Below are 13,295 nucleotides of genomic sequence, written 5' to 3'. Positions count from 1 at the left end.
AGACCCTTGTAGTTGGCCTTGCAGCTGCCCATTCACAAACATTGACATACATGTCACCCCACAGGACGCAATTTGTGTTACGAAATTGAAGCTGTAGTTAATATTACTGTCTTGAGTTTTTTTCACATTCACATATCTTAATATTAAGTTAATATTTATGCAATCATGCCAAATGCTTCATACATTATTCAAAATGTTGTTGGTTAATTTATTAGGCCTACATATCTACACAATACATATGCAAATTATTAATTATTTTATTTTTTTAATTTATAAACTATTTTTATTTTATTTATCATTATTATTTTTGGGTTTCGCGCGCTATGCAATTAATCACGATTAGTCACAGAAAGTCATTGAGTTAATGCGATTAAAGATTTTCATGTTTGCCCACCCCTAATTTATATATATATTATATTCCAGGTTTCATTAATGTTACAGTCACACCGCAGGATATTTGACATATAAACCGTAACATAAATCTTAACAAAAATGTTTCTTCTCATCTAAGACTAATATGAAACATAATGTACCACATCTTCTTTCATTGACATTTGTTTTTTAAAGGAAAAATAACAGTTTTGTAGGTTTTTAACCAATGTTACGAAAAAACAAGGCGTCCCGTCTCCCACCCAAATATATATTAGCTCTGTGTTTTAACGGGATAAACAAAATTAATACGGATCGGGTGAGTCTAAAAAGCAATAATTGCCAAGACCAGTGTCCAAGACAAGTCTGAGTCCAACTAACATGTCACCCACTCCCTTCCTCCCTCTGAAGAGCCCTTGAGTACTTAACCCCTCATTGCTCCAAGAACTGTAAACAACACCCTGCCCTGTAACCAATACCCTACTCAGCGAAGTGTACTGTAATGTATTGAATACCAAAACGATTGGGAAATGACCTCGGGGTGGAATCGAGCATGGGTCCCTGGCATAACAATACAGTGCCTTAGCCAATCGAGCAACAGTCAAAACCGACATGGATAGACTTGTGGTAAAATCACACAACTCGCCTATTTACTCTCTTTCTCCTGTCTTTGTCTCTGTCTCTCTCTCTTCATTGGTTGAAAAGGTTTTGGCGGGAGGAAGAGGAGGATGTAACATCCTTTTCAGACTCGACGTGGCATTTCAGTCGTGTGCTTCTGCTGTCTGGTGAGTTTCTGCTCTCTTGGGTAAGTCATAAATGGGTTATTTACTTTTGGGGTGGGCTGGAGATTGTTCAGTGTTGGCAAGGGTGCTGGAATGACCAAAGTTCATGTGCTTAAAGTAGAGTAGAGTAGAGTAGAGTAGAGTAGAGTAGAGTAACATTTATTAATCTCAAAGGAAATTTAGGTGTCTAGTAGCATACATACAAAAATAAATAAATAGATTATTTCACATTAAACATTCAGATATAAAAAAGTCTCTCATTGCAATAGTTGTTACTGATTGTTGAAGGAGGGATGGGAGGGGGATGGAAGGGGGGCATGGCGGGGGGTTGGGATTTATGCGGTCCAGTCACCAATAACAGTCTCTTTCATTGTGTTCTTCTGAGTTATTGAGTTAAATAGCTGGATGGCCCTGGGGACAAAGGACTTCAGCAGCCTGTCAGTCTTGCAGGGAATGGCGAAGAATCTGTGGCTGAACAGACTTCGCTGGTTGGCAAAGACTGAGTGCAAGGGGTGATGGTCATTCAGGGGAAATCCGGTGTAAAATGTTGAGTCTGTAGAGTCGTGGGGTTGTTGACATGTGGACAGTCAGTAACTATTAAACTGGCTCTATCTGGCGCAGGCTATATCCGGCTGTTGCGCAGCCTGTAAGAATGGTAGTTCTAATAATAAACTGTGGGCTACCAAAGTTCTCTATGCCTACATGTTAACAACCCTGCGACTCTACAGAATGAAGTTTTGGGAAACTTTGAGCATCGTAAAAGGGTGGAAAGTACAGATTTATAACGATGGCTAAATCTATGCCCTGGTGAACCACAGCAATGTTAGCATCGGCTAACTAGTGCTGGATTTCTCAATGCAAGGCACGAATGGAGTTCAGGTATGTGCCCAGACTTAGCCCTCAGCATCATGTTTTAACACCATTTAAGCCATTTTACACCGGATTCCCCTTTAAGGGGGATTGCAGCCGTGACCTAATGGATAAGGTGCTGCTTACACGTTGTATACTATGCGGATATTTTTAGCCCTCCTGTTTGGGTCTCTGCACAGACGTTCCGGCAAAGAGTGCAGCACTACCAGAGATATTCTATAGAGATATGCCAACATAATAGGTTTCTATGGGCACCTAACGCGACCAGGTTCCGGTCTGCCTAAAGGGGCGTGTCACAATGCTCCTACAATGAATAGAACAGTCCTTAGGTCTGCCTAGGTCTGCCTAAAGGGGGCCATAATAGAACCAGGAAACAATGGGCCAATGGAACCTCTCTCTCTCTACTCTCTCTGGCACTACTCTACCAACATTCGATTCACTGTTTTCAATACAACTCTGCACAGCAGCAACGTTGTCCTTGAATGTCCGCTGCCGATTAGGGGAGAGTTCCATTTTAGTTAGAGTCGGCCATCTTTTATCCAAGCTCTGCTGTGATGAAATCGACCCCTGTTTATGGCACGTCTGCACCAGTGTGTGGGCGGTAGGCTAATCCTAATTGTTGGAACCAATAGCGCTCTGCAGTGCTGTCAGAACCAGTGTACGGACTGGAGGCCTTCACCCTCGCATTTTTAAACACTGGTGATCCTTGGGGTCAATTTGACCCCAGCCACAATAGTAAATGTGTCACAAATCATTAGAAACCAAAACATTTTGACACGTTTATGCTTTCTAATTTTTTACACAGGAGCCTTATCTTGCTTGGCAGAAGCAGCTGATGTGGGGAAGACTACCCGTCCTGTGACATAAACAGCATGTCAGACAGGTTACCAGGTAATTAATTACGGTTACGTGGCGCTATTCCGACATGTCGCTATTCCGACATTGATGTCTATTGTCGGAATACCGGCGCGAGTTATGCAATTTCTTTGGTTTGTGCTACGTTGCTCAGCTTTTACTAAGTTTAGGGAGAGTGCATACAGTTACCCTAACCCTAACCCTAACCCTGACCCTAACCCTAACCCTAACCTTACGGTATGTCGGCTGTCGGAATAGCGGTATGTCGGAATAGCGGTATGTCGGAATAGCGATTGCCCCCCATTAATTACTACAGAAAATTAAGAAACAAGTGCATGGAAAGATAATTAAAGAAGGATAATGGCCAAACTTTTCCTTTTATTTATGTATGTGTGTGTGTGTGTGTGTGTGTGTGTGTGTGTGTGTGTGTGTGTGTGTGTGTGTGTGTGTGTGTGTGTCAAGCAAACAATCCTTTCAGGATTGTAAACAGAGCTTTAATTCAAGGCAACACGGCTAAAGGAGGCATTTCTAACAACATCTCAGGTATGAACAGTTAAAAAAAGAATAATTCATATCAGTCGACAATTTTCATACTCCATTTGGTATGGCCAAAGGGTAACAACAAAACCTTAAATATTTTTTCCAGTTACTTCCAGTCAAGCAATACCGGTTTTGAACGAAGCGCAAATTGAACATAACAAGGGCATCGAAGGAAATATTTCAAACAACATAGAAGGTAAGATGGAAATAATAATGGGGAATTAAAAGGGAGAAGTATGTCATCCCCCTGCGCTTCATGTATGTGTTGAGTAGGTCTATACTAAATTATGTCCATGTGTCAATTCAAGGAACTGCTCATGTTGAAAACGGGCCAAGAATTCTACAAAATGAAGTGGACGGTGTTGTAACCAACAATATAACAGACTGATACTGTAAGTGCTATGAGATATTTACACATTCTTAGGACATCTACATTAAATTAACAATGTACTTCAATGGATTGTTTTTAGCCTAATAATGTCCTTACAATGGAAATCATATTAAAGAAATAATCAGGCATTACAATTCTGTCATCCCGTTTTACACTATTGAAATGGTTATAATAAACTTGCATTTGAACTTGATCCTGGCAAAACACAAGCTCCTTGACAGAGGTAAAAGGACAGAGGCCTTAGTAGATTAGGCCTGTAGATTACAATGTTTAATTGTCCATTGCTGTGTTTACAGTAGTCTGCATCAACAGAACGAATGGCAGGCAGGGAAAATAAAGGTACGCAATGTGTGTGTGTGTGTGTGTGTGTGTGTGTGTGTGTGTGTGTGTGTGTGTGTGTGTGTGTGTGTGTGTGCGCGCACGCACGTTTAAGCCATCTTTTATTGAATCTTATATTGAAATCAGTGGGAAATTGAGGAATTAGAAAGATAAAGATTGCTAGGCTTATTTGTATATACAATTTTAAAACTGTTTTTCAAAATGTTGTTCCTATCTCTTTCAGCATATACGTGTAATATATCAGCATCTGGGGGTTCGACTGTTCATCGGCCTACTCTTCTTGACAACCGGGAGCGAGGAGATATTCAATGCCCAGTGAAAACGAATAAACCACAAACCACAGGCAGCAAAGGCAGAGGTCAAGCCAGCCCTCACACAACCTCTAGCACTGATGGGGTAAGTCTCCTGTGAAGTGTCTGGAGCAGGGATGTCAAACTTGGGCCCTGGGGCCAAATCTGGCCCGCAGAGTCATTTTATTTGGTCCGCAAGATCATTTCATATGTGTATAACAGTTGGCCCACATGCACAATTAATATATAGCATAATAAGACTGGAACATAACATTTGGTGTGCCACAGGGATATGAGTGGGCACATGCCAGTGATACAGCTCACACTCATGCAACAGAGTATCTGCAGACATATTTGAACTATGATGGGAATCTGTTTAGGTTAGTTAGGTTAGGTTTCTTTATTAGTCTCCACGAAGGAGAAATTTGCTTTGGAGACAGGGAGGTTGCAGCATCATAAGGAACACATAGAACACATAGGACACATGACACCAACACAGAAAAACAAACAACAGAAAAACAAACAACAGAAAAACAATAGAAGAAAAACAGTGTAGGCCTACATGCTCAGAAGCACTGGATGTCCTAACCCACTGCCCCTGACCCATCCAGACCATAACCCCCCCCCCCCCCCCACACACACACACACACACACAATGTGTTTGTGAAATTCAAGTAAGAGATTAAGTGTGTGTGAGCAATTTTAGGCCTTTGTAAATATTGAGTTTGGACCGCGACTACCTTCGAGATTTGTATTGAGTTTGACACCCCTGGTCTAGAGAGTATCTGTGTATTGGAGTATATTATTATGTGAAGTACGTTTGTATATAAGTATCTGTGAAATATTTGAGTATCTATGTGTAGTATCTCTGTGGTGTCTATCCTGATTCCTTTGAACACTTGCAGAGGGGCGTTGCTGTGCCACTACATGTGCATTTCTGTACAGTAATTATATGTAGGCCTACTCTCTTGGTAACAACAGCATAACAGAGAGTATCTAACAGGTACCTGTCATGGTATCTAACTGGTAAAAAGGGGATATTTAAAAGGTAAATAATATGTAATGGACATATCTCAAGAATTACTATGAAACTGTGTATTTTCTGGGTAACAACAGGGCAACAGAGAGAAGTTAGGCTACCTATCAGATACGTATGGAATAGCGGACGACGAGGTGTCCCGATATCAAGGGAAATAATGGACGAGGCGGAGCGTTCTAAACAGCCCGACGGCGCAGCCGAAGGGCTGTTCGCTTCGCCAAGTCCATTTTCCCTTGATATCGGGACACCTCGGAGGCCGCTATTCCGCTTATCACCAGGTTACCAGCATTCAAGTATTAATTTCTTAATATGTTGATCTAAGGCTTCGTGAGAAAGTAGATTAACCACTGCGCTTGGTACGTTGCTATGGGCACCACTTCCTAATCTAGTGAGACGCGCCTCTATCGGAGGCATGCAAGGACGCGCGCAGAACGTGGGGTGACTTGACAACCAAATGCGATAGAATTGACGACTGGGTTTTTGACTTGACAACGAGATGCAATAGAATTAGTAACGGGGTCTTGACTAGACAACCAGATGCGATAGAACTAACGACGCGGTCTTGACTAGACAACCAGATGCGATAGAACTAGTAACGGCACTTCGCCAGAAAGTTAGAAAAGAAGCAACTTGGACGCCCGCACGCCCGCATGACATCATAGGTGTCCTGCTACCGGGGAATAAAGGACACCTGCTCAGCCAATCAGAAGACGTTCCGTCTGCTCACTGGGTGATAAAGTCTAACGCCTGCATGTTACCCTGTTGTTACCCAGAAAATACACAGAAATATCTTCATAACTACCCCCTTTTTTCACAACTACCCCCGTTGGATACCACGTAACGTAATGCCTCTCTGTTACCCCATTGTTACCCAGAAAATACACTGTAATTACGTATGGTAAGTGTACCGTAAAAAGAAAACGTTACTCAGTATTTGTGTAGTATCTATCCTGATTTCCTTTAACACTTGCAAAATGTCATCATTGTGGTATGGCATGTGCATTGACCTTTGACATTTATATCTGTATCTATATATTATCTGTGTAGTACCCATCTTGCAAATCTTGCATCCTCGTGGCGCTGCATGAGCATTGACCTTTGACCTTTGCGTAGCGTAATGGTGGAGTCATGCATGACCTAAAGGAGTCGTGTATTATAGCATAGCTGCCTAACTGTTGTATCTACTGATTGTCTCCTGCTCAGCTGGGCAATAACACAACTTGTAGAGAGAAAGGGGGAAGGACATTGTTGATGATAATGCTGATAGTTGATGATAAATGATCATTCTTTTTTTAAAATCTCATACAGAGTCAGACCACTAAAACAATGAAGGGACAAGGTATGTACTCTACTGACTGTAAGATGGTCATAGTAATAAAATCAAATGCCATGTTGATTTATAGACTAATTCTAGTGTTACTGATTTGTGTTTAAGGATACAACTCCAGAGTATCAGCAACTGATGGGGAATTTGTGAACCGTCCATTTATGTCGGGAAACCATGTGGGAGGTGGCATTCATTGCCCAATCACCATCACAGGTACAGTATACAGTAAGAATGCATTTTTTTGATAACTTAAAGGTACAGTGTGTAGGATTGTGTCCAGAGTAGGCATTGCAACTATGCTGTAATAAACCAATATTTACTCGTACAACCTAAGTACAAACAGTATGAGCAAAGTAAGTTTTACAGCTAAAATTTGTGAACAAGTAGCGTGCATTCTGGAAATAAACTACTAAAGATATTACATACTGAACTTTTAAGGCAAATTAAAAGTGCAAAGAATATTTAAAGTCTTCTTTGGTTGGTTGTTTCTGTTCCACACAGGGCAGGGGGAGGGCCAAAAGGTGAGACATGAGCCACAGATCTTCAACAACAAAGTGGGAGGTGAAATCAACATCGACATAAATGAGGGAACACTGGCTAATTGAGGAAGAACAAGTGTTCATCTGTAACGGAGGCCAACTAGCAGAGTGTGGCATGGAACGTTAGCAAACCTCCCTCCCGAAGCCTAAAAGACTATGGGTAGCATTGGGCTATTGGACTGGTCCTTTAGTCTAGCGGTATCGTGCTGTGACACCCAAACTGATGCATTGACATTACACATCATGTGAAAAGATATTCTGTTTGCAGTTCACAAAACAGCATACTGTAGACTCTCACACAATCATCCGGTGTTGATCATTGTCAGCCACTTAATCAGAATATCTTTTATTTGTCATTATTATATGGTGTGACGTCATCGGTCGAATGCTCCATTCATTTCAACGGGGCTCCCCAACGTTCGCACGTCTGTTATGTAAGGGTTAACGTTCGGCGAGAAGGTCGCTACCGTGGAATAGCAGCACGACAGAGAGATTCTTTAGACCCCGACGCGGAGCGGAGGGGTCTTGTTCTCTCTGAAGTGCTGCTATTCCACAAAGCGACCGACTCGCCGAAAGTTAACCCGCTTATTATATGGATATACTTAAATGATTCACACATGGCGGGGACATTTCTTTAGGCCTATTTAATGTTAAGATTGTTGCTGCGCAAAACAAAACAGTGCCGTTGTGGAACACCGCATGGGCAACAGCTAGGTAGCCAGGAAAACAGGTGTTGTCTATCACAGCAGCTGATTAGAGTCTTGTTGAAAAGTCGCTTTAGCAGTGAAAAGTCTTGTTGCCATTGACAGCGGTCTGTTATAGACCAACCCGTCAGTTATCGAAAAATAACAGACGTGCGAACGTTGGGGAGCCCCGTTGAAATGAATGGAGCATTCGACCGATGACGTCACACCATATAATAATTTTCGATAACGGACGGGTTGGTCTATAACAGACCGCTGTCAATGGCAACAAGACTTTTCACTGCTAAAGCGACTTGATAGACAACACCTGTTGTCCTGGCTACCTAGCTGTTGCCTAGCGGTGTTCCACAACGGCACTGTTTTGTTTTGTGCAGCAACAATCTTTTGACATTAAAAACTATAATAGACTTAACATTAAATAGGCCTAAAGAAATGTCCCCGTCATGTGTGAATCATTTAAGTATATCCATATAATAAGCGGGTTAACTTTCGGCGAGTCGGTCGCTTTGTGGAATAGCAGCACTTCAGAGACGCTCCGCGTCGGGGTCTAAAGATTCTCTCTGTCGTGCTGCTATTCCACGGTAGCGACCTTCTCGCCAAACGTTAACCCTTACTTATTATACGGCATTCTAGAATGGTGCAAGAGCTCCCATTCACTTTCAATGGGCGGACCCAACGTTCGGTGGTCACTACTTTTCTGTAATGCCCACCTAATAATACCCGCTGCCAATGGCAACGAGTTTGGTCACTTCAGAGATCACTCCGCAAGTAGATCGGTCATATCTTCACTGATATGTCTTGCCTTCTGATTTTTAGCAGTAGGCCTAGGCTATGTCAGCAGCGCGATTAGCGCACGCTGCTGGTGGCCCACTGATGCTCCGGTAACCAACCACTTCTCAAACGTCTCAAGACGAATTGCAACAACACTAGAAGTCTCATTCAGCGATTAAATTTAACAGTTATGTCATCCTGACAAAGTTAATACAAAAAAGGCCGAGTGGTAGCCCATCAGGATTCATCAGTAACATCTCATGTCCGAGTGTTGCCGTTCCAAGAAAGCAAACTGTCACTGTCCGCCGGCCGCTGTCGTGACATATTATTTTTTTTTTTTAACAAGTGAGGAGTTTGTTGACAGTTTCCTTAAGGGTGTAGCCTGTAGGTTAGAAGTTGCCTCCGTCAGCCAACCATCTGGCGCACAGTGCTCTGCCTGCTGTAGCAGGATCAATAATGATGGCCAGGGCGCACAGCAGTGCTTGGGTTGCTATGCTTTTTTCTGAAATACTATAGTACTATAATACTATTAGATAGAAATATTCCTGTTATGAACCCGAGTTTAGTAGATATCGCGCAGTGAACGAGGCAGCCTGCAAACAGTTTGAAGCGCAGCGTGGCTGTAACAAGTTAGAAAGTAGCCAAACTCTGTTGCTTGGTAACCTTTTTAAATTATGAGCGTTCCACGAACTATCTTTCTTTGCGCACGCTACAAAATGGCGATAAACATGTTATTTTAAACTACTGGTTAACTATTTATGCTTTCTAATGTTGGTAAAAGCCGTATAATAAGCGGGATAATGTATTGTCCACACGTGACTATCGGAAAATATTTCCCTTCGAAGCGGAATAACACCCCTCCGCCTTCGGCGTCGGGGGGTGTTATTCGCCTCGTCGGGAAAATATTTTCCTATAGTCACGTGTGGACAATACATTATCCCTTACGTAACACTGGCAGTGAATTTGAGCAGGCCTTATTCAACAAAATAAATCAACAAATGATTTTTTACAAATAATGGGAAAGTGTACAAAATTCTCACACCCCCACACATTCAAGTATTCTAACAAGAAGCTTCACACATCCACGTACATAGTACAAATATCTCCTTCCACATTTCACATACCCAGCAGCCTGGCATCATGCAAAGGCGTATTTATTTCACGCCAGGGCATTCCGCGCTGAGGTGCGACACCTTTGCAATTAAAGTCGTGCTTCTCAATGTCGTGGGAAAGCACTTTTGGTCACATGTCTAGGTTCAAACAGGTTTCAGACCTTGTCGAATTTCTGTTGCTAAACGTGGAAATGCTTTGCCGTGCCTTGGCCAAAACCATGCCTAACCCTAACCTGTCAGTAAAGCAACATTCCGTATAGTGGTATCATTTGGTGATGTTTTAATAAAGGACTATTACATTTCTTTCTCTCTTTATGTCCATTCATTTTGTGCCACATTAATGTAATAACCTATATGTCCTTGTAAAATTGCTGAACATAAATGTTTTTGCCCATATTTATTTTTTTATTTAGTATTCTATCACAACAACGGTTTCATTAATTTTCCAAATGGATGCTTGCAATGGCTTATGGTATGTGGCATAGTATAAATAGAAGAATTACACTTGAGAGTGCGGTTTCTCTACAAGAAATATGGCAATGGGGAGGGCAGTTTCTGGTGTTGTCAATGAGGTACAGAAGGGGGGTCGAAGGACAAAAGGAACATTGCAAAAACCTAACATTGCTAGGTTTTCCATTAATAGTCTGTTAACTAATTTTGCTAGAAATCCATCGCTAGGCTAAGACTATGGTGGTGAGTGAGGGGGTCTGGGAAATATTCTTAAATCCCAAAAAGTTTGGGAACCACTGGAATAATAAGAGTGGTGGTTGTTGAGAGGGTTGCCCTGGTGAAGTGCCTTTGTGCAAGGCTCCTAACCCCACACTGCTCCAGGCTCTGTAACAAACACCCTGTAAATAACGGTAATAACTTTCACACACACACACACACAGGTAGTGAGTCACTGACAGATAATGTTGTGGTGATTCTTTGTGTGTTTTTTATGATGGACTGTTTCTTTTTTCTTCTTTCTTATTTATCTTTAGCTCTTATTTCTTATGTGTTTGTCTTGTCTTGGTGTTCTGTGCTGTGTGGATGACCAGCAGGTTGCATTCAATATTCCCCTTGGGGATTAATAAAGTCTCTCATCATCATTATCAATTATTAGGGTTAAAGTGCCAGCTAAGCTTAATGTAGTGTATTTGTAATCAGGGCTTTTAAATTAACTTCTTTTTCACCACCAGTCAAAGTGGCTAGTAGATGTTAATGTTACCAGCCAAACACACACACTCACTAATGGGTCAAAGTGACTGGTAAGTTTTCTTTTCTACCAGCCAAACTGAATTTTCACCAGCATTTGCACTGCCTTCGTCATCCATCCTCAGCGTCCTCGCGACGTCCATGCCCGCGTCTTGCTCGTTGTTGGTGACATGGCGAGCTTGGATGCCCCCCTATGCCAGCGTCTCCGCGGCTCCTCCGTCCATAGAACTTCACCGGCTTGTTCGGCTGCCTCCTTCAGCAGAGCTCGCCCCCCACGGCGGGAGGCTCTGGATTTTCGTATCCCGCCATGGCCTTTTCATCGCCACCCCCGCCGTGGGCTTCCATATTTCTCCACTACTGTGGACGCTCCATACCGTCATGTTTTATGGACAAAAAAAGAACTTTCCATTGCCGTTGTGTTGTGTTTTAGTCTCTGTATGTCTTTGAATGTCTGTTCATGTTTTTGTTTTATGTTACATGTTCTGTAAAGCGTCTTTGGGTATTTAGAAAAGCGCTATACAAATTTGATGTATTATTATTATTATTAGTTGGCTGGTGTTAATTGAGAGCCCTGTATGTAATGGAATGCAATGTATTGTGTCCATCCATGGCTTAAAGGGACACTCCACCCATTTTGCATTAGGCTTTCCATTGCTAGACACCCAGTCATACTTTTGAATGGTCTTGCAAAAATCTCTCAATTCCCCCTGAGATAGGAGAAACCCGCATTCATCTCTTAACACTTCCTATGTCAATGATGTAAAAATGGTCATTTTGCATCATCGACATAGGAAGTGTAAGAGAGGTGGATTTCTGTTGAGACTACAAGCCTTTTTCCCACCTTTTCAACTCCGCCCATAGGGGGTTGGACCTAATGCTCTAACAGACCTATCACAGATCAGTGTCCCAGTGCTTTTGAAATCACTGGCATTGAGGCTCCAGTAAGCAGTGTTGCCAGATTGGGCTGTTTCCCACCCAATTGGGCTGCTTGGGATAGCCGTCTGCGGGTAAAAATGGCATTTTACAGGAAAACTCGCCCAATCTTTCCCATCGACATCAATAGAATTGGGCGGGATTTAGTGCTTCCAGGCGGGTTTTGAGCATTTTTTGGGCTGGAAATCATCAGCCTCATCTGGCAACACTGCCAGTAAGTCACTGGCATAGCTGGAAAGGAGAAGCTGGACCACACTGCAGCTTAGTTTTCAAGACTTTATTTTTTGCACACACCCGACCAATGTTTCGGTGTTGCTACACCTTCTTCAGAGTCAAATGATAGCAAGAGAGAGACACACATTTCAAGACTTGACATTCACAGGTGATCCCACTTGGTTTGGCTAAATTGGTCTCATCTCATTGCAGGTAACTGACCCCACCCCCCAACACCAGGACAAGATTGCAGACAATTAGACAGAGAGGCTTCGTAGAAAGGCATTTTGGATTCATACTCTAAATTCAGTGGAGCCTCAGGGCATAAATGAGGAACACAATATGTCTTGCTCTCTGTAACAAATTGTTCCAGCATCGCGGCTGTGGTCTTGTAATAATTGTAGCTGTGGTTTTATTGACAATGTTCTTTGTGTATTGTTTTTTTTTTCACTTTTTTATTTTGTTTTGGGAAGTTGGCAAGCTGTCTAATTGTCTACAATCTTGTCCTGGTGTTGGGGGGTGGGGTCAATTACCTGCAATGAGATTAGACCAATTTAGCCAAACCAAGTAGGATCACCTGTGAATGTCAAGTCTTGAAATGTGTGTCTCTCTCTTGCTATCATTTGACTCTGAAGAAGGTGTAGCAACACAGAAACGTTGGTCGCGTGTGTGCACAAAATAAAGTCTTGAAAACTAAGCTGCAGTGTGTTCCAGCTTCTCCTTTCCAGTGATGTCTGTCCCACTGTGATGCACCTGCAAGCAGGGTTGCCAGATGAGGCTGATGATTTCCAGCCCAAAAAATGCTCAAAACCAGCCTAGAAGCTCAAAATCCCGCCCAATTCTATTGATTTCTATGGCTAAAATTGGGCGGGTTTTTCTGCTAAATGCCATTTTTACCCGCACACGACCATCCTAAGCAGCCCAATTGGGCGGGAAACAGCCCAATCTGGCAACACTGCCTGCAAGCTGAGGGAGGGATGATGCATGAGTCCCAAATAACTGGGTGTGGCCTGTGGGACTTGAG

General features: G+C 42.5%; 1 long non-coding RNA gene across 1 annotated transcript; it reads left to right on the top strand.

Annotated features, from left to right (window-relative positions):
* The first annotated feature begins 1,864 nt into the window (after window positions 1-1,864).
* LOC134463382 (uncharacterized) lies at window positions 1,865-7,694 on the top strand. The gene is made up of 10 exons (XR_010037742.1): window positions 1,865-2,030; window positions 2,827-2,912; window positions 3,339-3,419; window positions 3,523-3,612; window positions 3,725-3,808; window positions 4,104-4,146; window positions 4,370-4,542; window positions 6,784-6,814; window positions 6,911-7,015; window positions 7,304-7,694. It is a non-coding gene; the product is annotated as an uncharacterized LOC134463382 (long non-coding RNA).
* Window positions 7,695-13,295: the final 5,601 nt, after the last annotated feature.

The sequence above is a fragment of the Engraulis encrasicolus genome, chromosome 14 (genome assembly GCF_034702125.1).
Source record: "Engraulis encrasicolus isolate BLACKSEA-1 chromosome 14, IST_EnEncr_1.0, whole genome shotgun sequence".
Classification (NCBI taxonomy): Eukaryota; Metazoa; Chordata; class Actinopteri; order Clupeiformes; family Engraulidae; genus Engraulis; species Engraulis encrasicolus.
This window is presented reverse-complemented; position numbering and strand designations above follow the sequence as displayed.